This window comes from Ambystoma mexicanum, chromosome 4q (genome assembly GCF_040938575.1).
Source record: "Ambystoma mexicanum isolate Mex_15411 chromosome 4q, UKY_AmexF1_1, whole genome shotgun sequence".
Lineage (NCBI taxonomy): Eukaryota > Metazoa > Chordata > Amphibia > Caudata > Ambystomatidae > Ambystoma > Ambystoma mexicanum.
In genome coordinates, this window is record NC_090928.1 from 637,565,725 (window position 1) to 637,592,900 (window position 27,176).

At 47.4% G+C, this 27,176-nt stretch overlaps 1 protein-coding gene across 1 annotated transcript in view; it reads right to left on the bottom strand.

Moving 5' to 3' along the window:
• The window catches only part of MDH1 (malate dehydrogenase 1), a 237,330-nt gene that overhangs the window by 165,672 nt on the left and 44,482 nt on the right, over positions 1 to 27,176 (bottom strand). The gene's annotated exons all lie outside the window — the stretch shown is intronic.

Here is a 27,176-nt window from a genome sequence, read left to right on the forward strand (position 1 = left end):
AGAAAGGATGCTCCACCGACAATGCCTGGAGCTCACTCACTCTCCTCGCTGACGTAACGGCGACCAGAAAAGACACAAGTACTTGAGGTCTACCGTAGCCATTGGTTCAAAGGGTTTATTGCACAGTGCCGTCAGGACTACATTTAAGTCCCATGGCGGGTGCGGATTACGCACTGGAGGGTAGAGGCGTGTCAAGCCAGCAAAATGCCTCTTCACCACTGGGTTAGAGAATAAGAACACAGGTCTGTAGAAAGGTAAGCGGAAACCGCTGAGAGATAAGTCCTGCATGACAGAACATGAATCCCTGACTCTGCTAGGGAGGACACGAAGGACAGCACTTTGTCAATCGTGGCCACCCTCGGATCCAACTTCTTCTCCAAACACCACTGACAGAACCTGAGCCATTTACTCCTGTATTGAGATCTGGTCGAGTATTTCCTGGCTGCCTGGATAATGCGCATGTTATCAGCAGACAAACTCAGATGCTCTAAAGACTTAAACTCAGGCACCATGCCGCCAAGCTGAGCGATTGTGGGGAGGGGTGCCACATCTGTTCCCCTTGGTGAAGAAGATCGGGAGTTACTGGTAACCTGATCGGCGGATACGCCGACAGGTGTTGAAGTTCTGAAAACCAAAACCTGGCCGGCCACCACGGAGCTACCAGCAGAAGGGAACAGTTCACAGAGTTCTTCAACTTCCAAATTGCTCGATGAACTAGAGGCAGAGGCGGGAAGGCGTAAGCTCATGTTGTGCCATGCAATCTTGAGAGCATCCCTCCAGAGAGGAGGCTCCCAGCCCCCCTTTGGAGGCATACTGAGGAAGCTTCTTGTTTACCGCCGTAGCGAAGAGGTCCACCTCTGGTGTGCCCCAACGCGAGTAAATCCATGAAAGGACCTCCGCCTTCCACTCGTAGCTGACCACTGTCCGCCGGCTGAGGGCATCCGCTGCGACATTCAACTGGCCCGGGATGTACACTGCAAGCAGCCAGACACCATGAAGCACGGCCCACTCCCAAATCTGGAAGGACAGGTCCACGAGGCGGGGGGGGGGGGGATTTAGACTTGGTTCCCCCTTGCTTGTTGATGTAATACATCGACACCACATTGTCCGTTCTTATGCGGACCACCTTGTTGACAATGAGCGGTCTGAACGCCCTGAGCACTAGGAAGATCGCCCGAAGCTCCAAATGATTTATGTGCAGGAGCTTGTCCTGAGGCGACCAGAGGTCCAAGACCTGAAGAAGATCTAACGTCGCACCCCACCCGAGGAGGGAGGAGTCCGTCGTGATCGTCACCGTGGGGACGGGGTCCTGAAACTCTGTGCCCCCATACAGATTGCTGAGAGATGACCACCAATCCAGGTCCACTCATGGAATCATTATCCGCATGGAATCCAGATCCAAATGAGATGCACCCAGATGCCTGCCGCCATGAGCTCCGAAGAGCCATCTGGGTGCGTCTCATTTGGAGACTAGGAAGAGCCAGTACACCCGAGGCCATGAGGCCCAGAAGCCTCTGGAACCACCAGGCCGACATGCTCTCCGCCTGCGCAAACATCTGACACGTGGCCAACAGATCCGCCATTCTGTCCCCGGTCAGATACACTCTGCAGTCGATCGTGTTCCAACGAAAACCCAGGAAGATCAGGTTCTGTGAGACTGTCATGGAGGATTTCCGCCAGTTTACCGACAGCCCAAGATGGAACAGGAGCTGAAGGAGAGACTGGAGTTTGCCCGCTGCAGCCAACGGACAAGGGCTGCGTAAGAGCCAGTCGTCCAAATAAGGATACACATGGATACCCTTGAGACGAAGATAGGCCGTGATCACCGACATCATCTTTGTGAAGACACACAGCGCCGAGCTGAAGTCAAAAGGAAGCACCCGAAACTGGAAGTGCTCCTCTCCCAAAGCCAAGCGGAGATATCACCCGTGTGGATTCCAAATCAGGATATGCATGTACGCATCCTGAAGATCCACCACACTGAGCCAATCGCCCATCTGCAAAGAGGAGCGAATCTGGCCGGGCGTGATCATCTTGAATATCTCTTGGGGTAGGAAGAGATTGAACTGGGAAAGGTCTAGGATGGTGCGCAGGCCAGCCTGGTTGGGTTTGGGCACTGAAAACAGCCGGGAGTAGAAGCCCTCCCCTCGCTCCCCAAGGGGAACGGGTTCCACAGCTCTGAGGTCCAGAAGTTTCTGAACCTCGGCCTTGAGGAAGGGTGAGCCCGACAGCTGAAAAGGAGGGTTTAGGGGTGGGGTAGGGGGTAAAGGTAAGCGGAAGCCCGCCCAAGCAACTGACAAGACCCATCTGTCTTCTGTGATGGTCTGCACGCCTCCCAATGAGACGCAATGCGTCCTCCCACCGGGGTCTAGTGCGAGTGCTGAAAACCCTCATTTGGCAGGTTTATCGGTGGCGGTGCCACCTGAACCTGATGAGAAGGCTGAGGAGCGGGAGAAAACCGTGTGCGTTGTCGTCTACGGTGGTTATTCCCCGCAGGAGTATCCACTCCTGAGATTTGCAGTCGAGGAAGCCCCTAAAACCAGTGGAGGGTCGACTTTGCGACAATGGTCTCTGGGATTTGAAAGGAGGTTTAACCAGAACCGACAATGATTTAGCCGTCTGAGTGCTATCCTTGGTTTTGGTGAGCTCTACATCAGTAGAAGAATGAAAAAGCTCCTTACCATCGAATGGAAGGTCCAACACCTTGTCTTGTACTTCCTTAGAAAACTTAGTGGCATGCAGCCACGCCTGCCGTGAGGTATGCATGAGGCCCCGAGGCGAGGTGTCTACGTGATGAGCCGCAGCCTCCAGGAGATCCTGGGCCAAGACCCTGGCATCGGAAAGGCCTCCTTTGAAGTCCTCCAGCTTCTCGACTGGGATGTGCTCCTCAAACTCCGACAGACTTTCCACATCCGCATGTTAGCTCCCGCCAATATCAATTCGGCGTTGGCCTGCCTAAGCTTCAAGGCCGAGTTGGCGAAGATTTTCCTCCCGAGGGAGTCAAGGAGCTTGTCCTCCTTACCCAGAACCTGAGTAGCCGTCGTGGAAGAGGATGCTGCAGGCCTGGACTGCAAAGTGTCCGCAGCCACCACCGTAGAGGAGGGAGGCGGGCAAGACGACAGAGCCACCTCTTCCGAAGAATGCAGCCTGTACCTCGTGTCAATCTTTTTATTGACAAAAAGTCCCGAGTGTGGCTTTTCCCAGACTCTTCGGACCTCGGCCAGAACATCCTTCTGCAGGAACAGGCCAGTATGCTCCAAGGGAGACAGGGTGAACGCCCCAGAAAGCACACCCTCCTGCGGAGCGGGTGCCTCGGGCACCGGAACATCTAAAACTCATCATGTCCACTACCCGGTCATGAAAGGCTCTGATAGAGCGGGGAAGGTCCTCATTGTCCTGATCGCCTTGAGGGTCATCTGACAGGTCAGGATCCTGCTGAGCCGTGTCAGGCACTGCCTTGTCCACTGGGGATAATGGAGGCAAAGGCGGGAGAGCAGGGGGGGGGGGGGCACCACAGGCAAGGGAGACGCCAGCGGAACCACCCGAGGAACAGGTGGAGCCGGAGGCGCCGGTGGACATATCTCCTTGAAAAGCCCTTTGAAATATTCCCTCATGGGGTCGGTGCGCATAAGCGCTTGAAATTTACCGAAAAAAGGCATCCTCAGGAGATAGTTTCGGGCCCTGAGGAGGCCTCTCATGAGGTGGACAAATCCAGGGACGTAACGGGGAAGGGTGCCACACCAGGCCCTCCACCGACGTATCCACATAAATCAAAGGAGCCGCCCCCGCGGGCAACGAAATATTGTGCGAATGAGGCATCTGGGCGTTCCAATCATAAACCGGCTGGTAAGGATGCGCAGAAGGGACCTTAGGTTCACCCAAGAGACCGAGCCCTACACCAGAAGCCGATGGCGTAGTTGTAGGGGTAGCACCTAAAATGGCCGCCGTAGTCGTGGCGGGAACGGGCGCCATTTTGTCCTCATCTAAGAGGAACTGCGGCACGTGAGGAAGTGAGGCAGGGGTCCCCGTCGATGGATCAGGGGTCTTAATCTTACCCTTAACATAAGGAACCTCGGCCGAGCCGGAACTATGAGGCCTGGAATGTTTTTGTGACATACCAACCGCCAACTGAGCCTTCGAAGGAAGGACCTCGGCACTGCCGGTAAAAGAAGGACTTTGCTTCTTTGCCCCAACAGATCTGGTGTCACCACAAGAGCGGGGACGGTGCGCCTTCACCGACAAAGCCTTGACCGGCCTCTCAGAACTGTTGGTAGCTTTAGCCTCTGTACGAGGGACCTCGTACCCAGGTCAGGTAACAGCCTTTTCTGTGCGGGCCTCGAACATCCGTTCGGTAACTACAAGCCCAACCAAGGCCTCGGGGCGTACCCCACAACTCAGAACTGGGTCTACATACAGCCCCCACAGGAGGGGCCTCCGAGCCTACTCCAGTGTTCACAGGCCCCTTACGGAGACCCTCGGAGAAAACTCTGGTAGAACTATTAGGCCCAACGGGCACCTCAGGGCGAACCCCGGTATCAGAGCGATCAACGCCCCTCCCGGACCGAGAGGAAGCCGGGAAGGTATCCCCCCGGTCGGGGTGCCCTGAAAAGTAAAGAACTTACCGGGCGTTTTTTCTTCTCGTCGATGAACGCCTGAAAATGCGAAGGAGGAGTTCGTCGGCACACCTCCCACCGCTCCAACCGACGTTTAAGTGCCCGGACCGAAAGGGAGTCACAGTAAATACAGGTGTCCCAACGGTGTTACGGACCCAAACACTCCATCCCAAAACTCTAAACAAAGAGGATGGGGATCCGCCCTCGCGAAGCGACGGTGACACGATGAACAATCTGGAAAGTCTAATTTGAAAGACCTAGACAGACTAGTAAACTAACGCTAGCAAGAGCCAGAGAGGGGAAAAAAGGGAACAAAATCTTCCGAGGATGCAAGTGCGTCCAGCCCCGATCGAGCGGAGAAAAGGACTGATGGGCGATGCGGAGCCAGGGTGGGTGGGGTTACGGCCGCATGCCGGGCCCCGCACAGGAAAGAGGGACAAATTTTGAAATAAATGTGTATGCTTTTTACAAAGTGCTCCTGTCCTGTCCCACAGAACGGAGAGATGTCCCACAAGTATGGAGGAAAGGGGGCGAGACGTAGGAGTAATTGTGTTTGGTCTTCCTTCCAGGAAGGGGTTAACTGACTTTTCATTGTGGGGTTTACAAAAGCACTTACCTGTTCCAGAAAACGTGTGTGATCTCTTGTTTATTATAAACCTTTCCCTTTGACAAACTCTTACGTCTGATTCTAAATGCAAACAGTGGTATATCAATGTCCACAGTGTCCTAGTTACTAAAGTCACCTGAGGGTGTAGGAAGTGTCTGTATGCCATCCCAAAAGAGCGTGTAATTTGAAATGTATTTGTGTTATTATATTGCCCCTTCTGAAGGCTTACTCAAACTGACTGTTAAATACATGAATAATTGTTTAATCAAGACACTGAGTCCAAGAGTTTAATTGGATACTTGTCACTGAATCTCTGTATAACTCCCCTACAGCTCCCATTGAACCCTCTTGAGATAAGCCTTGCTGCTCAATCATGCTACCAACCTGTGTAGTACAGACTTATACCAAAGGTTGTGTTCCTATTGCCAGAAGGTCAGGGTTGTTGTAGGGCACCCAAAGGGTACTGCATACAATCTTGTTTAACACTGAAGATGGCTGCCAGCGGTGAGTGGGGCCGGGGATGCTTAGGGAGAGGACAGTGATTGGTTTAGAGGAGAAATACAGTTTAAAGTGAAACAGTTTTTTCTTTTTCTGAGGATTCCCAGCCGGACGACAGGGAATATTCATGATCATAGGAATATGTCAGACCCCATGCTGGAGAACCACAACAAGATTGTCCCAAAACCTGATTTCTTGCGACCATTGTTTCGCTAGCCACTCTTGCATTGGACACATGCACATCCTGGCATGAGGCACTAGGTAGATGCAGGATGCCATCATTCCCAGCAGTCGCTTTGCCTTTTGTATCGTCACCCGGCGATCGGCTACTTACTGAGGTGTTTGAAACAGCATGTTTTGGACCGTCTTTCGGAGGAGTAGACTAGCTTGACGCCTGTTTTGATTAGTGCCCCCAGGAATTGCTTTACTTGGCTGGGCACTAGACTACTCCTTGTTTATGGAGAAGCCCAATTGGAACAGCAGATTGTTTGCTGCGCTCTGGGGAGAGTGCCCGGTAATTAGTGTGCACTGGAATGGACAGGCTTCACAAGAGTGGCTAGCACTGCAAGGACCTTTGTGAATACAGTGGGGGATGATGCAATGTTGAATGGTAGCACTTTGAACTGGTAGTGCTATTTTCCCCAATTTGAATCGTAAGTATTTTTTGTGCGCTGGCAAAATTGTGCAATGTTGCCATGTAACTCTGGCAATCATTAATAGTGGGAAGACTTTCAGCAACGTGGTCAACTTGAATTTATGTGGTTTGACATGCGTGTTTGCAGGGTGCAGGTCCAGCACTAGGCGCATTGTTAGATCATTCTTTGGAACAAAGAAATGCATTAAATAAATAGCTTGATTCTGTTCCATGAAGGGCACCAGCTCAATGTCTCCTTCATTAAACAGGACTTTATCTCCTCCTTGATGTGGAGGTGTGCGGAAGACATGCGTCCTACGCGAGGTGGATGGTGGCAAGGTTTTTTGAGGAACTCAGAGTATCCTTTGGCCACTGTATCTAAGGCCCAGCGATCTGATGTTATTCCCTCCCATTGCTAGGCGAAGAGTGTTATGCAACCGACTGGGGACACATGGATCGGCACGTTATTTGGTGGCATGTGCTGCTGCGCCTCTAAAGGCTGCAGCCATGCCTGGTCCTTTCCTGCAGCGAAACACACGCTGCTGGTATTGGTAAGACGTCTGAACGTGTGGACTATAGAAGGAGGCACCAGACGTGGTTGCTCCTGCTTGGATTTGTTTTCTTGAGCTTTGTGCCCAAGTTTCGGCGTGTGTTAAACAATCCCCTTGGGAAGAAAGGCTTATTGGCAATTTGACCAAGGGTCTTGATGATCTCATGCTCCTTTTCTGTCTCCAGATGGTCGGCGAGAGCTTTGCCAAAGAGGGGACCCTCCTCGATGGGCATATTAATCAGGGCCGCCTGAGTCCCTAAGCCAGGAATGTCTTAAGAAGGGTTTCCTCTGCAATGACTTTTCCTAAGTTGTCTGCAGAGTCCAAGACATTCTTCAGGAGATTTTGGGTGACTTTTCTTCCCCTCAGTGGCGATTTTATGAAGATGGGATTGTGCCGGTTCTGGTACTAAGTCCAAATGTTGCTAGACTCAACCCAATGGGTGCTGCTGTAGCAGACAAGCAAAGTGGTGGGGTTTGCTATCCTAGTAAGGGATGCAGCGGAGGGCGTGATCCATTTTCCCCAGCGTGCACAATTTTTTTGCACTCCTTGTTAGGGAGGTGCCTCAGAGCTTGAGATTTGGAGATCATCTCTCTTCCCTGTAGTGGTCACCACCAGGGAGTCTGGTTTAACGTGGCCCCTAATGTAGATGGGATCTGATGGGTGGACCGCCCTAGTAAGGGAGGAGGGTAGACTGATGGAGACCCTCTTTTTAATTGACTCCAGAAGAGGTATAGCTTGGCTAACGGGTTTCTTTCAGTCCCTCCGGGGCTGGATTTGTTGGTGTTTATGCCAAAATGGTGAGCAGCTTTCATCAGCAGGACACTGTAGAGGCTGGTCTGCAATGGGAGAAGAGTGACCACCCTCAACCACCAAAGGGTCAAAAAAGAGGAGGTCTGGGTCGTCTGGGTCCTGCAAATAGGTATCACCATCCTGACCGCGGTTGTCTAGACCCACCCAGATGTCCTGGTCCGCTTGTGTGGAAGCACGGGGCGAGGGATAGTGAGGTTGAGCATAGAGGAGGATGGCAGGGAACAAGATGGTGAACAGACACAGCTAGTGAGCCCGGAACCAAGGAGCAGGACCATTGATAGATTTGTAGGTTAGGAGATGGAATTAGAAAAGGGAGCAGTTGTGCATGGAGAGTCAACAAGCAGTGTCGGAAGGTGATAGAGTGCGGGAAGAGAAGCAGAGAACTTTGCCTAGTGAAGGAAGGGACAGAGAAGGCATAAACAGCAGTCTAGTTTGCTGAGCACAAGAGTGGGGATTAAACTTTTCTTGGAGGGAAGAAAGAAATGCTGCACTTGCCAAATGTTGAGAAGGTTAATGTGGGCATCACCAAATAGGTTAGTGGTGGAAGTCAAAGGTCACCATCAAAAATCTCCAGGACCCGAACCTTGTGCGACGGAGCAGAAAAGACGTAGGAGAGGGATGGCGTGGAAGCCGGGAGAAAAATTCTATCTTTGAAGAGTTCAGCATGAGGCAGCCGAGAGAGCTGTTGCAATGAAACTGTTGGCAATCTGTTTCAAAGATGGCCAGGGTGTAGGATGTAGAGGAGAAAAAGAAGTGTTGTCAGCAAAGACGGGATAGTGAAAACCAAAGGATGAGCCATAACTTCTAAGGCAGATGTATAGTGGATGGGGATCGTTCCAATGGATGGACAGACAGGAGAGGGTCAGAGCCAGAGATTTAGGAGATTTTAAAAGGAGCAACTAGAGAAGATTTGCGAAACCGAAAGTCCTCCACAGTGAGGTGAGAGGAATTAGTTTTGAAAGCAGCTGAATGCTCCAAAGGAGGAGTCTAGATGAGGGTTGCAGACCTGCACAAGGGCAGTCACCACAGGTTTACTATGAAAGACAGATTGAAGTGGCCCTGCAAGACCACTATCCTCAAGGTACTCCATGTTCTGTTTGAAGACCACCTGTTTAAAGTCCTCTAAATGGGGTTGGAGAAACAGGGCAATAGTTCACTAGGAAGTTTGGGTCAGCAGAGGTTTTCTTTAAAAGGGTGTAGGACAGCTGCAGATTTGAATGAGGCATGGAAGAGTCCAGCGGGGAGAGAGGTTAAACCAGTAAGAAAGATGAGGGCAGGTGACTGGGACTATATCTGTCAGTTTGAGGAGCAAACAGGTCAATCAGAGCACAAGATAGATTGGTGCTGTGAAGGATGGGTGCTATGTCGGTAAGAGAAATAGGGGAGAAGTAGTCAAAAAGGAGATATGGAGGGTAAAGGGGAGCGAGAGAGGAGGGCTCCGAATGTCTATTTAATGTGCTTCAGTTTCTCATTTCAAATTTCATCAAGGTATTAATAAATTACTAAAAAATACCCCTACCAATAATTTCCTTATTAAAAAGAACATTAAAATCTATCAATATTCAATTTAACAGCAATGTGTATACATACTCTAAAGTGCATTATGCAGCACAGTGTTCTTGGTACCAAGACAATATTTCCAAAAATCATGGCTCTTAATCACATCGTACTTCTAAACAAACTCACTAACTTTCAAGTACAAAGGGCCGGAGCGCATGCATTCCGTTAATATATGTATTGGTGACTTTAGTTTGTTACAGATGTTACATAACCGACAGAATCTTTGTTCCAAAAATAAACCTTGTGTTAACACCCACTATGCTTCACACATGAAGTGGATATAATCCGGAGTAATCATAAACGTTCAGACTTTTGCCGAAGGACACATTAAATATTTTTGGGGCGTTTGAAATGTGTGCATATTTTCAAACACCTTTGGATACGTTCTAAATTTCCTCAGGTTATCATAGTTGATATTCCAGTCCCAAGTTCGCAGCTAAGTTTTCCGTTCACAACACTGAAAATTCCATAGACGTGTCCCATACCCACTGGACCGTTTCAAACAGGTTAGAACAGTTTAAAGCGATAACTTAATAGGGAGTGTTCCAATGGGCGCAAGAAGTGTGCTCAATAGCCTGAAAGATCGCAAATGTCAGTTTAGAGTTTTCTTTTCAAGGACCTAACCTTCCAATGCCATCGGTCCTAGCTCATCATATAAAGGACATCAGCACAGCAGGAAAAAGGAATAGAATTTTCAGCCAAAACGTACCTTCTAGTACTCCGAACAACTTTAGATCAACGTTTAGAAGTACTTACAGCCCATATAACAATTGTCTTTTTTCTTCTGTCCATAACAAGGGGCTGGTTTCCACCACAAACTTCAATCCCAAATATTTATAACTGTCCACAGTGTAGTTTTTGACCAATGAACCAAATCGGATGAGGAACTTGTTTACAACTAAACTGCATCAGCATAGTTTTTGTGAGATTGATACAGAGATCATTTTCCTTAGCAGAATATTGCATCTTTAAGGAAAGGTTTAGCCCACTGAAAGTGTGATCCAATAGTTCGATATTGTCTGCATACGTCAGACTACTTTTCTGTACATGACCAATCCTTGGCGGACAGTTAGCTGTAACTCTCAATGCAGGAGGTAAAACATATACATGCTGCATACACCACAGGATTACCCCTGGCTCTCTATCAGCAACACATTATGTATGCTAGATTCCCTCTATGAAGCCCGATTGCATATCATCCAGAATGTTCTCTTCATCAACCCATTCCTGCAATGCTGAAGTACAAAAGCAAATAGTTTACCAGTGACATCTAACATCGTCAAAATCCAATAATTGGAAGGCTCCAATCAATTCCCAGCTTTATATATGGGGATTAAATGTGAACTACACCATGTACATGGAATTTCTTTTGTATAAACTTTATTTTGAACACGCCTGCCCATGCTAAAGGCTCCGATTTCAAGACCATGTTTGCCAGTCCATTTGGCCCTGGTGCCTTAGAGGTTTTAATTTTTTTTTAATTTGATTTAAAAAAAAAAAAAAAAATGAAACCTAGCAATTTCCCTGTATCATATTTTAAGTCAGAATCAACGACATTAACCGTAGCAACATATTCTTTGTCATCGTCATCTTCAACCATTCCAAAGCGGTGTGTGATAAACTCTTTCCAAACTAAATCTGGAATGGGATGCGACACCTTGGCCAGTGTTAGGGAGAATCCTCATGTTTGTGCCAATTCCCTTCTACCCTACCGACCCCCAGCCCTTTTGCTGGACATTAAGACCCGATTTTTATCCTGGCGCGAGTGAGACTTTTCTCACTCATGTATTTTGATCTGATTTGAACTCTGTTTTGTTTCTGGAGTCTGACAAACACCATAGGCATCTGCTTTTCGCATTGTGACACACAGCACCTTCAGTGCAGGGTCACAGAGAAGTCCTTTGGATTTCTCATAAGGTTCAAATACCTTCCCTTGTGTAAACTACTGTTCCCAAGAGTAGTAAAGTGAAATTGACTTTACTTACCTGTTTTTCCTATGTAGGTCCAGTACACCACATCTTATGTGGAAGTACTGGGGGGTTACTTATTAGCTCCTTTTCCTACTTACCCATTTTTTTATGTTACCCTCACTACTTTTAATGGCCGGTTGCAGTGTTTTCATTTTCCTACCATTGTGCGTTTTTACCACAGGCTGAATCCTCAGCTGCAGTACAGCACGCATGGGTGACCATTTTGTCAAAACGGCCCGCCTTCTTTTTTCGCCATATCTCATCAGTGAGGTTCTTGAGTTTTCCTCTGCTCCCAAAACCAGGTTTAACCCTTTTGTTTGTTTTGCCTTTGGAAGCAGCAGGAAGCGAGGGAGGTTCCCGAAAATCCCTGTCCTTAGTCTCCTGGTGTACCTGAATTCACCCAGTGCTGGCTGGTTGTCCTTGAAAGACAGCCACCCTGCTCTGTAAATGACAGCTAGGCTGTGCATGAATGGGAGAAACCTGCATAAAAAAGGCGAGGTCTCTTGAACAGAAGGCAGAGTCGACCACTGGATGGCACATCCAAAGGAAACTGGAAGAGAAGCTTGCTGCACTCTCCTGGACCGTTCAACTGCCTGGTGAAGCCCTGCTGCAGTGCTGAAGCTCTAATTTTGTATAGAGTAGAGAAGCACGGAACAGGCTACTACTTCCCTTGGGTTGGTGGGACCAACTGACCCTTAGACGAACTTTGCTGGAATACCTCCGCCTGCTGGCTGTATATCTTTGCTGTTGCTCGAACAGAGTGCCACAGGTCAGAAAACCAGAATCGAGTGCATCGTCTTTAGAACTCCAGGAAGATCCTGAAGCAGGACGACCCAAGCCCGAGCCGCCTCACCAGAGTGCTGGACTCCAGAAGCGAGGTCAGCCCATCAAGTGTTCAACAACTGTGGCGGTGCTATTTGCCGGTAGTTGAAACCACGAAGTGCAGCTGAATAGGAAGGACCCGTAGCCACCGCCAAACTTAAACTTCAAACTGCAGTGCAGGAGTCCTCTAGACATCCTCCCTCTTGTCCCCACGACTGAGGCCCAGGATCTGCAAGACTGCAACCAGAAGAGAAGCCAGCTGGATCCTCTTCTTCCAACCTAGGGTACAGTCTTGACTAAGGTCTTGTGTCTGTAGATTGCTTGTTCTCACTCGAGACTTGCAGTAGCTGCTTTTTGCAGAGTTGATTACAGCTCTGCCCTTCACAACCTTACAGCTTATGGCCCAACAGTGATTCTTTTACTACTAAAAACATTGGGCAAGACTTTTGTGCCATCTAAAGAAGTGCCTCAGCTCCCTAGACATTGTTCAAATTGACTTTGGCTATCGTGGCTCCCTGCAGACTCTTCTGACCCATTGACTTTGGTTCCAACTGTCCCTCATAAGTGGTACATATGTTTAACTTGTATTGCTGGGAAAGATCCAACCTAGACTTCACTGGGAGATTGAAAAGTATTCACATGCTCTGAGAAACTGTTAACCTTCCCTAACCTTTTCCACCAACTCAGTATTAAGTACAAAAAGTGATATATCAATGCCAAACATGGTACTAGTAATTGAAGTCACCTCAGGGTGTAGGAAGTGTGTGTGTGAGCCATCCCAAAAAGGTATCTACTTGCTAATCTGAACTCTGAAAAAGTGTTATGAAGTGTATTTGTATTGATGCAGCTTGTCCTTTTTAAAGAAGGCTTATTTAAAGCTGACAAATAAATGATTATTTTACTAGAAAACCTGGAGTATAAGTGCAATTCGGATACTTGTAATTGCGAATTTCAGTGTTACATCTCTGCAGCTCACATTTACCCCTCTTGAGATAAGTCTGGCTGCTCAGTCACTCTACCAACTTGTGTAGTGCAGACCTATACCAACAGGTGGGTTACCCATTACCAAGAGGAGAAGGCTGGGGTAGTCTCCCGCAGGGTTACTACATCCAATCTTGCCTAACAGCCTTCACATCATTATACATATTCAAAGGTCACCAGATGGTCCTGGAATCACCCCTTAGCCAAAACTTGCACCATCTTCTGCCATCCCAGCTTATCCTTAACAGGTTTCAACCTCCAAGCCCAGTTCCTATAACGATTTTTCATCGTTTTAATAGAGGCATGTTTTAAGTCTAAAACATGGGGGCTCTTTACAATCAACCTAACTTCCCTACATATTAAGTGTTTGACATCCCTGATATCCCAAGCAAACGTTTTGATACCGCTACTATTTTCAGAGACCGCATAGGTTCCCTTTAGCAGCCCAAATCGAATTTTCAACTGCTTAACCCACCTCTCAATAGCTTCACCAGTTGTAAGCCAACTCACTTTGGTAAAGCTTTGCCGTTGCAAGCATTTATCTTATTAATGTTCTCTTCTGTCCACATTATCCTATTAGCAATGTTTAGCTTATATCTCCAATCATTCCCTTTTCAGCTACATGCTTGGTTGTAACATATCAACTGTAAGCGTTGCATGATCGTTATAACTAGTTTGGGCAACGATCATACTCCTGGTCGCTGCAGCAAAATCTGGGTCGATGAAAACAATCTAGTTTTGAAACAAACTCTACATTTATCTATGTATGCCCATCACCAGGTGTTCTACCATTTAACATCAGCAATCCCCACTTAGGGGCACTCACCCAAGCTCTACCCTGATGATTCAATATTTTAGGCTGCATCACTGAATCTACTTTCAAGAGACCCATTACTGATTCTAACGGTTTATCCAAACGGTATGAATTCAGGTCCCCTGCAGCAAATATTAATGAGCCAATCCAACAACAAATCGCAAATATGCTCAACAGTGCTATTGGTTTTGGCTCCATTATTAGGATTATAGACAAACATTATAATGGTTATCCTATCCTGGCCTCCAACTTTCAGGTAGGTTTGATGAACCAGTAATGAGACACGGACACAAAGAACTCATGGTGATTTAAATAATAAAGGGGGTTGAAAAATGCCTCACTGTCCCTACTCTAGGTTACTTAAACTAAAACAAAGGGTCTGTCCTGTGTCAAGATGTCCAAAGCAAAAATGTCCTGTGTCCGAAATCATACTAGCCCTCTCATTCTAAAAGTAACTCGAAGGTGCGAAGGGTATTTTTTTTGGCTCTGAAAGTGCACAAATTTTGAAGTTTAACAAAAAGGTATATTTCCAACAAAGGTTCCAACAGGATAAGGTTCACAGTTCCAGGGAATGACCAACACCCCAGGTTCCTCTTTACCAAAACAAAAGTTCAAAAGAAAAACCAAGTTCTTTATAACCCAGGAGGCTAACTTACCCCCTCTTGGAGTTGCAATCCACTCATGAGGAAATAACTCCTTCCCCCTCCAGGTCTTTTCCACATTGAATGCAATTCACAATCCTAAGGGCACAACTCTTCCTTGGGATTTGCTTTTGCAGTTCATTCGACACACTTGATTTCACTTGGCTTGGCCTGGTATACTCTCCTGCCAGGACTTGGTCAGTTCCAAAATGTACATTCCTCCCTTTTGTTTGCCTTAGGAGGAATTATTCCCTTCTCCTGGTTCTATCCCAATCTTACACAGCATGGTTCACTTGCCTGCCACACACTCTTCTTATTCGCTCTCTCAACCATAACTTTATATCTCTACACATATGGGGAAGTGCCCTTTTTGTAGCAAGGTTGGTACTTTGCTTCACTTCACCTTTGAAAAAACGGGTCCTTGACCCTTGTTCCTAGGCACTGCGGTTCCCCACTCACTCTATGGGCTCACTGTGTGGCTTGGGTGCTCAGAGTGAGTCACTCGCCGGCTTCCAGTTAAACGGATGGCCTTTGCATCACCTTCCTCTGCTTTCAGGTGCTTCACGTCTGCTAGCATTCAACATGGCATTGCCGTTGGCTCGGTCACCATGCTCAGTCCCAGTGACAGCCTTCGTGCTGTGTTCCCCGGTTTGCCAGTTTCTGGGATTCTGACGGTGTCAAAATAGAGTTGCAAGGTTCTCTCCCTCGCAACAGCCTCACCGCTGTATGTCTCTGCCTTTCGAGTTTAGCTCGGCATCCCCATATGGTACAGGGTGTGTCGCTCTCAGTTGTGTCCATTTTAAACTTCCCGACACTGCTCAATAGCTTCCAAACACTAGACCACTGCAGTGGCTTGCTGCTTCTGGTTCTCTCATTACTCCATCCCTCTTCCGCATCTCAGTACTTACAAAGGATGGGTATTGGAAGATACAGTCAGCTGACTTGGGGAGGTGGGGGGTAAAATACTACAATATGCCAGCATGGCATGAGAAGAGGGGGGTGGGGGGTTAATATCCCTAAAAGGGAAAGGTAGATACCATGTCCCATCTAATGCCCGTCCTCCCCCTTCAGGGTCGCCTCCCCTTACGTGATCCTCCCACGCATAGCCACCCCCTGGGTCAAGATCATGATCAGGTAGTATCTGCCGTCCCCTAGCCACATGGGGAGAGAGTACCTCTGGGAAAGAAGTGAGGACATGAGATTCATCACACAGGTCTCTACCGCCATAAAATGTTTGAATAAAGTAGATGATTCAACAACATAAAGGAATGGAGTGTTTTGCCCCAATCAAAAGACCACCACTAGATCAGCCTATGACTCCCTTAGCCGCAAATTGCTGATCTATTTGATAACTGTTGATGCAAACATTTTTAGTGAGCCATTTCTCTTGGAGTGGAAAAATATCTTTCGTTTTTAACAACTTTAAGAAGCTATCTCTTATTCCATGAAACAATTTCAACTGATTATGCTTGCATTACATTTCCAACTGGCAACAAACTAGTAATTCACTTCAAGACTTGCTGTGTGTCTTCTGATTTGGGGTGCACTGAAGATTGATTCATTTCAGGCAATACCTTGTTAGTACTAACAGATTTCAAATGTAAAGGAGTCACAGCTGGAATATGTAACCAAAGATGAATCCAGGTCATGGCCAAACTAAGAAAATCTGGTACTGCACTCGAATAGCCAACACTGCTTCCATTCTATAACAGTGAATTATTGACATGCCCCCATCATTATCGTCCAATGAGTCGACAAAATAAAAATCACAAGTGATGAAGATCCATAGAGGAGGAATAAGTTGTATTAAATGCAGCAAGTCCGAACTATTAATTCTCCTATGGCCGTTCCCTGGAAATATACTTCGGATTGTAAAAGATTTGTCGTCAAGTGGTATGTAACTTACATTTTTGTGCCTCCACCTCATTGCCACCAGCTATTATTGTAGTCTTTCGCTCAAGCCTTTTCGGGAGTAGAGGTACAGTCCTCTAACGATTCATGAAATTCATTCAGTGTCTGTGCGGTTGCTGTCAAATGCTTGGGAACATCATGCCTCACAGGGCCTGGATCCCTGCAATAACCAGCTACTCGATGTACAAGTAGATTCGAGTAGTCGTTTGCGAAACTTTTCCTTCTTTTCCATTTTCTTACTTTATCTAAACCTTGGCTATTAGGGAGGATTGCTGTATCCGGATCATTGATTTCAGAGCCAACTTCACCTAATTGTTTTCGGGCACCGCAAGCACTTTCTTACGGTGCTGATTTTGAGTGAGATACACTTCAGATACGTCGTTTGTGTTCAAGATTTTAAACTGTTGTTTCCACCTGTTACTCCTGCGCCACCACGAACACCTTATCCCCAATCAAGTCTGTACTCAGCGAGACATTTTTATCATCAGTTGTTTGACCTACTCCTTCCAACTTTGCAGTAACGACTTAATGCTAGGTATCCACTTTTTCTATCAGTTTTTTTAAAAGGGTCATTACAATGTTATTACGTTTTGCATTTCTTCTATATGTGTGGACCCACTGACTGGATGTTCTCTGTCATCTATCACTGGGATGAGGTTAGGTGACTTGGACAGCCGTGGAGAGGAAAACGAGCCAGGTTGTAGTTAAGAAATTATACTGTTACTCGCTTCCTTGTTAAGTTGCTGGAGTAACAGCCGATGCAAGGATTTTGTTTTGCTGCATCTTGGAGCGAGTATCACAATTCAAGCAAATCAATTATCTACGATCAAGGAATCAGTTTTATCCTTCTCGCGTCCACTTGCCATTTCATTTCTCGCGTTACACATCAGATGCTTTTCTCCCAAGAAATGTTTAACATTAGATGTATTGCCACTATTAGACTGTAACATGGCATCCAAGATGCTTTCAGTTTGCACAGATTCCTGCACGCATACTTTATCAGATGTTATTTTACACACATGCCCCTCACCGTTTATGCCTTAAATTATAGTTGGCAGGACAATTTGAGCTTTTACCTTTCCTTTTCACTCTGGAAAATAGATCAGGCATTCGCTCACAATCAAAGCTTCCTTCCAGCAATCACTCAAAACAGTAAAGAAAAACAGTTTGCAGCCTAAGAGTTAACCACAATAGATTAAGATGAAGGAGATGTAAAGAGTTACCTTCAATATGCCTTGTTCGCCAAGAATGTAGCTGTTTTGCACGCCCACAACGCTTTGCGTGTGCGGTTCGGGTAATGATTCCTGTTTAAAGGGCTCCTCCCCTGTAGTTTGGGACCACTAATGGCCTCAGCCCAAATTGGGTCTGCCCCCTGAGGAACGAGTACACGTTTGTACTGTGACAGGGAGGGCACCGTCCCAAAGAATCATGCTGTGGCAGCAGACCAAACAAATCCAAGTCTCAACAAACCACATCAGTTGACATTTTATACCATTTTGCAACAGTTGAACTACTCCGATACTTCATTGAATGCCCCCCCCCCACCCAAACATGATTGGGTAGAAACCTCTTCAAAGAAATCCCATCTTTTACCAATTCCTAAAAATTCATTGGCTAGTTTCATCAGTCATCTTCAGATCAATAACACACCTCACCTCTTAGGATTCGTCCGCAGTAAGTGATGTCAGCACATGGTTAAACATCAGTATTGAAACATAATTCATTACTAGCAGTAACTGGCCTACAGCCTTTTACCGTAAGCGTGTTTGCACATGGTGTGCTTGAATATTTTAGCAATACGAGGAAGGCCTGAATAAATGTGTTTTTCTTTGACCTAATCTCATCTGCCTCAGACTCCTGCCTCCTCTGAAGACATTAATTCATGCAACCACCACTCCAGCACATACAGACTAGTTTCAACCTGTAAAAACAATTGACCATCACACACCCTGGTCTCGGGCCTCATCTTTATTGCCAGCTTAAGCAAATTATCAACCCCCTCTGCGCAACTTCAATGCAGCGAGATTACATCTGTTCCCTTGTGAAACTGTCAAATCAAAAAACTGTGTCCTGCTTGCAAACTGACTTTTGAACTAGAGGACTCATTCTTTCTCCGTTAACCCCCCCCCCCCCCCAGGTCCTGAAAGTCCATGCTACTAAAATTGTGAAGCTGCTAGCTGCACAGGATGTGCAGTTACTCATTCACCTGCCCTCTGCCTTCTGAAAACATGGCAAACTCAGTTTAAAATTCAAAGTGCATTTTACAAAAAGGGCCCGAAATACTGGGTTTTTGATTCATTTGAGAGATTTATGAATTCACCATCTATTTGTATTTTTGTGCATGCATGTTTTTACATTTGGTGGGTTTAACATGTTATCTTTCTGCACACATGTAAGCTAATATGCCTCAATTTGTAGACCAACAGAATCAATAAACTAACATCTCCCATCCATAATTACCTACACTCGATGTATATAAAATTGCAACGCGCCCAATTTGCCACTGCCCCCAAGTATCAATATGGTGTGCGCAACATACACCCCTCGTAATCATGAGGACCCTACCTGATCACCCCCAACAGCCCTTAAAGTGATAGTGGCAGTAGAACGAAAAACATTTTACAGGAGCTCCACAAATCACTGCCACCAAACACTTAGCTCACTTTGCGCCTCAACACTTCGAGCAGTGGACAAAAAGTAGGGTGCGGAGTGAGAGAGGAGGGCTCGGAGTGTCTTGAGATTTTAAAAGGAGAAGTAGTGATCAAAGTCATTATAGAGGGAGGAGGAAATTCATACGGACTTGGAATGTTCGGGCAAAGATTGGAGGGAAGATGCCTGAAGAAGCAACAGCAAAAGGAGGAGATTAGGCTTGTGAAGTAGTAGGATTTGGCACAGTGCAGGGCAGAGAGGAGGGAAGGAAGGGGATTTATGAGGCATGGGGAGGGGCAGGGGCATTGAGGATTTGTTTGTCACATTGTTTGTTTTGAGGGTTTGAAGCTCAGGAGACCCAGGGCTGAGGATGGGAGTGGAAAGGTGTGAACGTCCATATAGGGTCATGTCGTTCACAGTGAGTCCTAAGTGCTCAGTCACGTCAGAAAAACAGGACTAGGGGCGAGAGGTCCGCACATTAAGTTAAGTGGCAAAAGACCAGGATAAGTTGCCTCTTGGTCACTGAAGAGGGGAAGATTAGAGGAAGGAGGGAATTGGATGTTAAAGTGAACAACAAAGTGATCAGAGCGAGAGGAGTTAAAGGAGATGTTGGGAGTGGAGAGCAAAAGAAGGCCATGAGTTCCCACCAGAGTAGGCAGAATGGTTTTGAAGGGAGTGATCAGATAAGAGGGAATTACAGTAAAGACAGGTGGCTGCAGAGGGCTTGGGAAGAAGTCGCAATATAACAATGGGGAGGTCAGTGGGTAGAGACTGAAGGAGAAGGTTTAGATCAGGTAATGAGGAGTGGAGGACATGGAGCCAAAACATTGCGGGGAGGAGTCGAATGGTGGCATATGCAAAAGAGGATGTCAGGGCGGTACAAGAGGGTCAGAGGCGAGGGCCTCATTGATTAGATAGCCCACTCTACCATAAAACGGGGTCATGAGAGGAGGCCAAACTAAGTTGTGGTTGGAAGCTATAGGACAAGAAAAACAAAGTAAGCACACGGAGGAAGATGGCAAAGTCAAAATCCATGACAGATTAAAAGGAAATGGGCAAATGAAAAACAGCAGAGAAAGGGGCAGCCCAAGAGGGAGAGGGGGGTGGGGAGGTCAGCAGAAAGGGAAGGGAGTAAAGGTTGCCTACGAAGGAGCAAGTATAGGGTCTGAGTTGGGCAAGAATGTTGCCACAGGGCCAAAATGACAGACCCAAAACAGGGATATTCCTTGGTTCAGTTACAGTTACTCACCATAGTCACTACTGTATTCCTATTCCAACGCCCCACCCCTTCATATTTCAGGATACATTATCCTGTTTAGCAGCAAAGGTTTTGAGGGGAGAGGCATAGGACAGCAGGGGACTAGAGGCACATTAAATCACTTCAGAGATTAACTAAATTGCTCCCAAGTCCCTTCATCCATACTTGTAGGAGACTAACCAGCCGCTAACTAACCAAAACTGTTCTGCAAAACTGCATGGCCAAATTTAGCATCAGAACAGAAGCTGGAGTACAAACAGTAACAACACAAAGCCTAAGTTGTGGCCCTGCAATGACCTCCTAAGTACCATGCCTGAGAAGGCTACAGAGGCAGCCTTGGTCTGGACAGAATGAACATGTAAACCTTTAGAAGGGTGAAGTCCCTGGGAAGTGTAGTTCTGCACAAGACAGACTAAAACTATAAAGCCACCAATTGTAGCTTTGGAAGCCGCCAGTCCACAAGATCTGCTTTCACACGGTACACAAATGTTTGCCGGATTAGGTCAGCTCATAGATTGTATCAAAATAGCACTTCAGAGCTCGACAAACATCCACATTCTGCCAAGTTATTCCCCCTGACGAGGATGGATTAGGGAAGAACACTGGTAATGATAGAGCCTGCTGTTAGTTAACCCTGCAAGCCAATGTGACAGCCACCACCAATGCATTAGGATACCAGGATCCAGCACCACATTATTGCAGGAGAGATGAGGACCTCATGTTGAAACAGTTGCTTTCTGGACCACCATGTTCTATTGTAAGGAACCCTTTTCACATTCTTGTAGGGCACCTTCGCCAATGGTTAGGTATGACATGTTTCCACAGATATCCCAGAAGATGCCAAATCTGAAATTAAGATAAGAACTGGGCCCAAGCCACACAAGAGGATTTATCGGCCTCGAGGCACACATGACAAAACACTGTCCCTTTACTCTTGTACTGAGCTTGCAGGGCCAGCAATCAGCCATGATCCCCTACAAGTTCCCTTTGGACAATACCAGAGTCATGTCCTCTGGGAACCAGGATGGTAAATAAAGAGACTGATGTTAGAGATGCCAAATCCTCCAGACCTGCTAGCCCGATTGGAGAAGACTGAGCGAGGATTGCAAACCAGAACCTGGCTAACCAAAGGTCTGACCAGAATCATTGCTCAAGGCCGGACTCCCAGAATTCCCCACCGAGTACTGTCAACGAGATCTGATTTGGTGTCTGTTTTGGTGTTTATAACGCGCCCTTGCACAAGTGTTTCTAGGCGTCACACGACAAAGGAGGAGACAGAGGGATGACACGACAAACTATTTTACTAGGCCTTGTGACATTCAGATTGTGCAAGTGCAACGAGAAGTGCAGGGAAGGGGTACAAGGGGAGTGCAGTCAGGGCAGCAAGGCTCAGACCGGACGAGCATCTGAGGTAGCTGATCGGAGAGCTCTAGAAGGAAGGTATTTAGGAAGTGAGTATATATGTCTGAAAATCTGACAGCAGGAAATCCTGATGGGCAGAAAGGTTTTCACTGCATTGAGAATAACCTTTAGGTTCAGGATGTTGGTTTGGAGTACGCACTTGTCTGAATTCCATTTTAGTCCAGAGTCCCCTCCTCCCCCACCACATCCCCAGCCCAAAAAGAATCCATGGCAACAGTACATTTGGGGGGGGGGGGGGGGGGATGGGGGGGAGTAGGGGGTAGAATCCGATATCTCCATTCTCCTCCCCTCAAGAAGACTGGCGCCGGAACCAGGAGGAGGAGGAGGAGCCGCCCCTGAAAGACAGTAAACACCACTTGTCACAGGCGTGGTGACAACAGGGTTCAACAGCACCACCGGAGGTGCTGGCTGGGGTGGTTGCACCATGATCTCAGATGTTTCCATATGAAGGGGGGGTACGCGCAACATTACCAAAATAGGTCGGCCTCTTCGGCAGAGTATGGCACATAGGAAGCCATGAGTCCCAAGAGCATATGGAACGACCAGGCTGTGGTCACAGAAGTGGTCAAGAAGATACAGTTCCGAGAAGGTCCTGATCCTCTCCAGCAGAATCATTCTGGGAGGGCGTTACCCCCAAACAAAGCCGATGAATATTAGCGTCTGAACTGGCATGAAGGACGACTTTGCTAAGTTCACCAAGACAAAACCAGTCCAGTAGGACAGAGGGGACCCCAAATACAGACTACCAACCCAGTCCAGCCAGTCAAGTCAAACATGTATTCCCTCCTACAACGAAGGCAGGCACTGCTGGCCTGACATCTTGGTAAAAATACAAGGAACCAGGAGTCCAGAAGTTAGGACCATGCAATAAAACTGGTTCAGTTTCCAAATGGGCATGTGCAGGTGGTCATCCTTCAGATACACTGCTAGGCCCAACCTCCCTGAGAGGGCAGACTGGATCTGCGCCGTGTGACCCCCCCTTGAAGAGTAGAAAGGAGTAGGAGGACAGGTCCAGAGTTACATGCAGGCTCACCCATTTGTTCTTAGTCACTGAACAGGCTGGAAGGTAGCCTGTCCCAGTCTGGTAACTTTAGGTGTGAGTGATGCATCCTTCACTGATTTCCAGGCAGAGGGAGGAGGTGGGGTCCTGCCATACCTTGATCTGGCAAAAAAAAAAAAAAGTCTCACCGGTCCCAAAACACAGACGGTAATTTCACAAGATGGAAAGAAATCTCCCCCCCATTGCGATGGAGGGCAAAAAAGCCAGTCATTGTTTTGGTTTACATTTTGAGGAGGGGCAGGGGGTGGGGAAGAAGACGGCCGATGGAAGAACCCACTGAGGGTTGAATGCTGCAATTTCTTTCTCAGTTGAGAAAATAATCTGCATCTCTGGACAGTCAGTCAAAGAAGCCCTTGAAATCCACAAAGGAATACAAACTGCCCTTCACCTGTGAGGGAAAGGTGAAGCATAGCTTAGCCAAGAATGTGGGCGCTTGTGTAGTCTTTTTCCTGAAGCTCCTTGTCAGTCAAAAAATGCAACAGATCAGTGCCCTAAAAAGGGAAGGTCCATGATTTTGCCCAACACTAATCAAGGCAGAGGCCCTCAAGATCTGGCTGATGCCTCATAGGGTCCCAGTGGTTAACAGGTGAATCGACATGGACTTTTGGCTTTCTACCACAACCCTGATCCTCCGTGGAAGCAAAAGCACCCTCCAATAGAATCCCTCGGACAGCTCGTCTGCAGCCTTGGTTTTGTTAAAATGAGGATACGCTCCTCAATGCCTTTGGCTGGAAGACTAACAGAACTCTGCCTTGCAGCTCAGGCAACCAAGTAGTTCGGACCAGCTATCAGCAGACAACCAGATTGTGTGGGGGGGGGGGGTGGGTGGAAGCTCGCCAGTTTCAACAGGTTCCTAGCAGCCGACAAGCAAGTATCTTTCCACACAAGCTAGCAGAAGCCAAACAGGTTACGCAGCCACTTTTGCAGACCACAGCAACCCATGTGGATGGCCAGAAGAGTTTACACGAGACAGGCCAATATAAAGGCCACAAAATTAGTGTTGGAACGGACCACTGAACCGTAGAGCAAAAGGTTTGAAGTACCGAAGTGAAGCAGGCCCAAAAGACCAGGAAACTACTCATTCCTAGACAACTCACTTGCAGTAGCTATTTGATGTCATTTGGCAGCATCTTGTGAGTGTTTGTGCGCCTTGTGGGGAACCTCGACCATGCCGGTACACTACTCAACCACAACCACCTTGCAGGAGCCAGTCAATGTATCCTCTTCACACTTAACCCTCTTAGAATGATCCTCTGACCCCTGCCCAGACTTTACCCAGGACTGGGTATCCTTGGGTCCCTGCATGGAGATCACCTCCTGACCATGAAACCTCTTAAGAGCTTCCTGTAGGAAAAGGGTCACTGTACACCTTCTGGATGATGGACTCGTGGAAAGAAATCCGAAAGCCATGCAGCCCTAAACGAGGATGCAGGGAAAAGGGGAGATCATTTACCTCTTGTCGCTTCTTCATGGTCAGACATTCTTGAAGGTGTTGCAGAGGTGGCTTGCAGAAGACGTCCCAACGATTAAGGCAGTGAGTAATCATGCAAACAGACAAGGTATTGCAGCACCGTCAGTCCCCACCAGTGGTCCACACCCAAGCACTGTAAACAGAGTGAACGCGAGGTCCATGGCGGAAACCTGCAGGTCAGAAAGTCGGCTTCTCTCAGTCTTGGCAAGGGAAGCTGATGGCGCTGCTAGGGGTCAGAGGAAACCAAGAGCCAGCAGAAAAAGATTAAAAAGGGAGAAAAGAAAAAGTGAATAGCAGCACAGCATCCAAGCTCTGTACTGTCAGGCTGTGGGAGTGAGGGGGGGCTGCATGTAGGGGCGTGGATGTGTGAGCAATCTGGAGCATGCACAGCCAATTGAAATAGGAGGGAATTTTGTTTTGCACCCAAATGTTCTGGTCCCATCCCTGCAAGAGTGAAGTCCCACAATTATGAAGGACGGGACGGCACATGAGTATTTGAAGTAAAAGCAGCTTTGCAGTGTGCTAGGACTGATTTTCTAGACTCTGGCCCGGTGGACAGATGTATAGAAAACCAACATATATTGTGACAGAAACAACTCTGGGAGCGGTTGCCAAACCAGTTCAAGGTAGTAAAGCGAGTGGTATAGGCCAAGCGTCAAGAGGTGGTGAGCTTTCAAGGGGTCCAAAATGAGCACACAGTGAAGCAGTCAAGGAACACTTCGACAATCAGGTATACAAATACTTATTTACTTATGGCCAAATAACAGTGAAAAATGACTAACAGGTAATATCACTCAATACTACAAATTAGATACACATACAATTACTGGAGTAGGGCAAAATACATATCAAACCCCTGAAAAGGAAGGTACAGCTTATATTAGCACCACTAGCCCACGGAGATCCAATCCCAACTTCACAAGTCTATCCCCAACCAGGGATGCAGCAAGGCACAGTGCCCTCAGTCCTCCTGGCAGGATATAGGGGCTGTCTTAGTTGTAGGCCCAGGGAGCATTGTTTGAGTTCCTTCCTTCCTTCCTTCTTTCCTCCCTCCCTCCCTCCCTCCCTTCCTTCCCTCCCTCCCTCCAGGGTCTGACCTGTTGGACAGAATTTTAAGTGGCAAGATGCCCCTAATGGGCAGTCTCCACCTGCAGCAGCATTTCAGGTGCCTCCCATTAAGTGTGTTTGGGTAGTCCCAGCCCAAAGTCTGTCTGAACTTGACCTAACCAACACCAAGCCTTCAACCGAAACCTACAAGCCTCCTACTGCAAAGCCTATGTTGAGCATTGTAGCCCCAAACAATTTTCTGTCCCCTGGTATCAGTGTTATTGCAAGCCAAAGTCCAAGGTTCGAGAGATAAGAAAAGGCCAATACTCTAGACTGGTCACGCAGGGGCGGGAACCCCACAACAACTGCAAGTGGGAGGCCTGCCAGGAAGAAATCCAGAGCCAGCCCTACACCCTGGGCAGGACAGTGACAGTTGAAAGGATCTCAATTCCTGCCCGCCCTCATCCATTCCGCCCCTGCTTTAAGTGCCAGTATTTTTTTGTGCAGTACCAAATTGCATCACCCCATGCCTGTGACCCAAAATGCTGTCAGAGGGCTCTTTTGATTGAAGACATCTGAGCAAGCAAGAACACGGAAAATCCTGAAGAGAAACTGCAGCACCCCACACACAGACCGAAGAACCCACCAGCAAGAAAGAAGAAAGGGACGTGATAGAGCAACTACCAGTGCTAGCACCAATTGCCACAGGACAAACGGACCATTGTTTGAGCTCCTACGAGGCAGAGCCATGATCTGCTCATTGCACGCCAGCGCCTTAAACAAGAAAAGGTAGTCTAAAATAGGCCCCTTTGACTTAATCGAACAGGCAAAATCTCAAATGGGACTTTACAGTGCAGCAGACCTGTGCAGAGAAAAGGGATGGAGATTAACCCTGTTATTTGAAGCCTACTTTGTCTGCCATACCAGCCTGGCGGGGAAGACCGGGCCAAACTGGATAAGGACAGATAACCAATCAGAGGACAGAAAGGAGGAATACGCCCCCCGGGAACAGGAAGGTGCGAGTGAAATCAGGAGGTGTAAGAGGTAGTCAAAAGACCAGTGGGAGAAAGAGTGGAGTGGACTGACAGCGATTTTTGGCATTGGGTAGCGAGTTCAAGTGGTACTGCATCATGAGTGCATAGAGTAACAAGTGGGGTTATATGAGGAAGTGATAAGAGGAGCAAGCAGCCATGGTGGGGGTGGTGTGCAGGAGCAAGCAGCCATGGTGGTGCGCCAGACCAAGCAGCAGTGATGGCACGCCAGACCAAGCAGTCGTGGTGCGTGTGTCGGGAGTGAGAAGGTGGGCATCGGACATGCAAACATCACTCACTTGTGGTACCTTCTGCAGAGTCTTGCGCCTAAGCTGAAGGGATGCGTAGGTAATTCTTTACCAAAAAAAAGTGTTGACATCATCATACTGGTGGAATGGGGGGGTAGGAGTTATACTTTTCCCCCATCACCTTTTGGGTTAGGATCTAAACTTGCAGAACCCCAAGAGGGAATTATGACTAAATCATGCAATATTTACTGCACAAGGTGAATACCTAAAGACATACTGGGTGCTTGGTCAAAAAAACATTCTTTTTCACTGTCAATCATGGTCAGATTTAGAATCCACATAAATCGCCATTTGACCGATTTAGCTTTTTACATCTGGCCATATGTACAAACAGTGGGGTCCTTCCACCCATTTGATAGGCTGCCGAACAGCCACACCCACGTTCACCATAGATCAATGCACCACAGATTCCTATGTTAAATTTGTTACATCTACTGTATAGATATGAGTTTAATGGTCAAGTATGGACACAAATTGCAATCTCTTCATAACATTTCCTAAGTGTCAAAACAAATGTA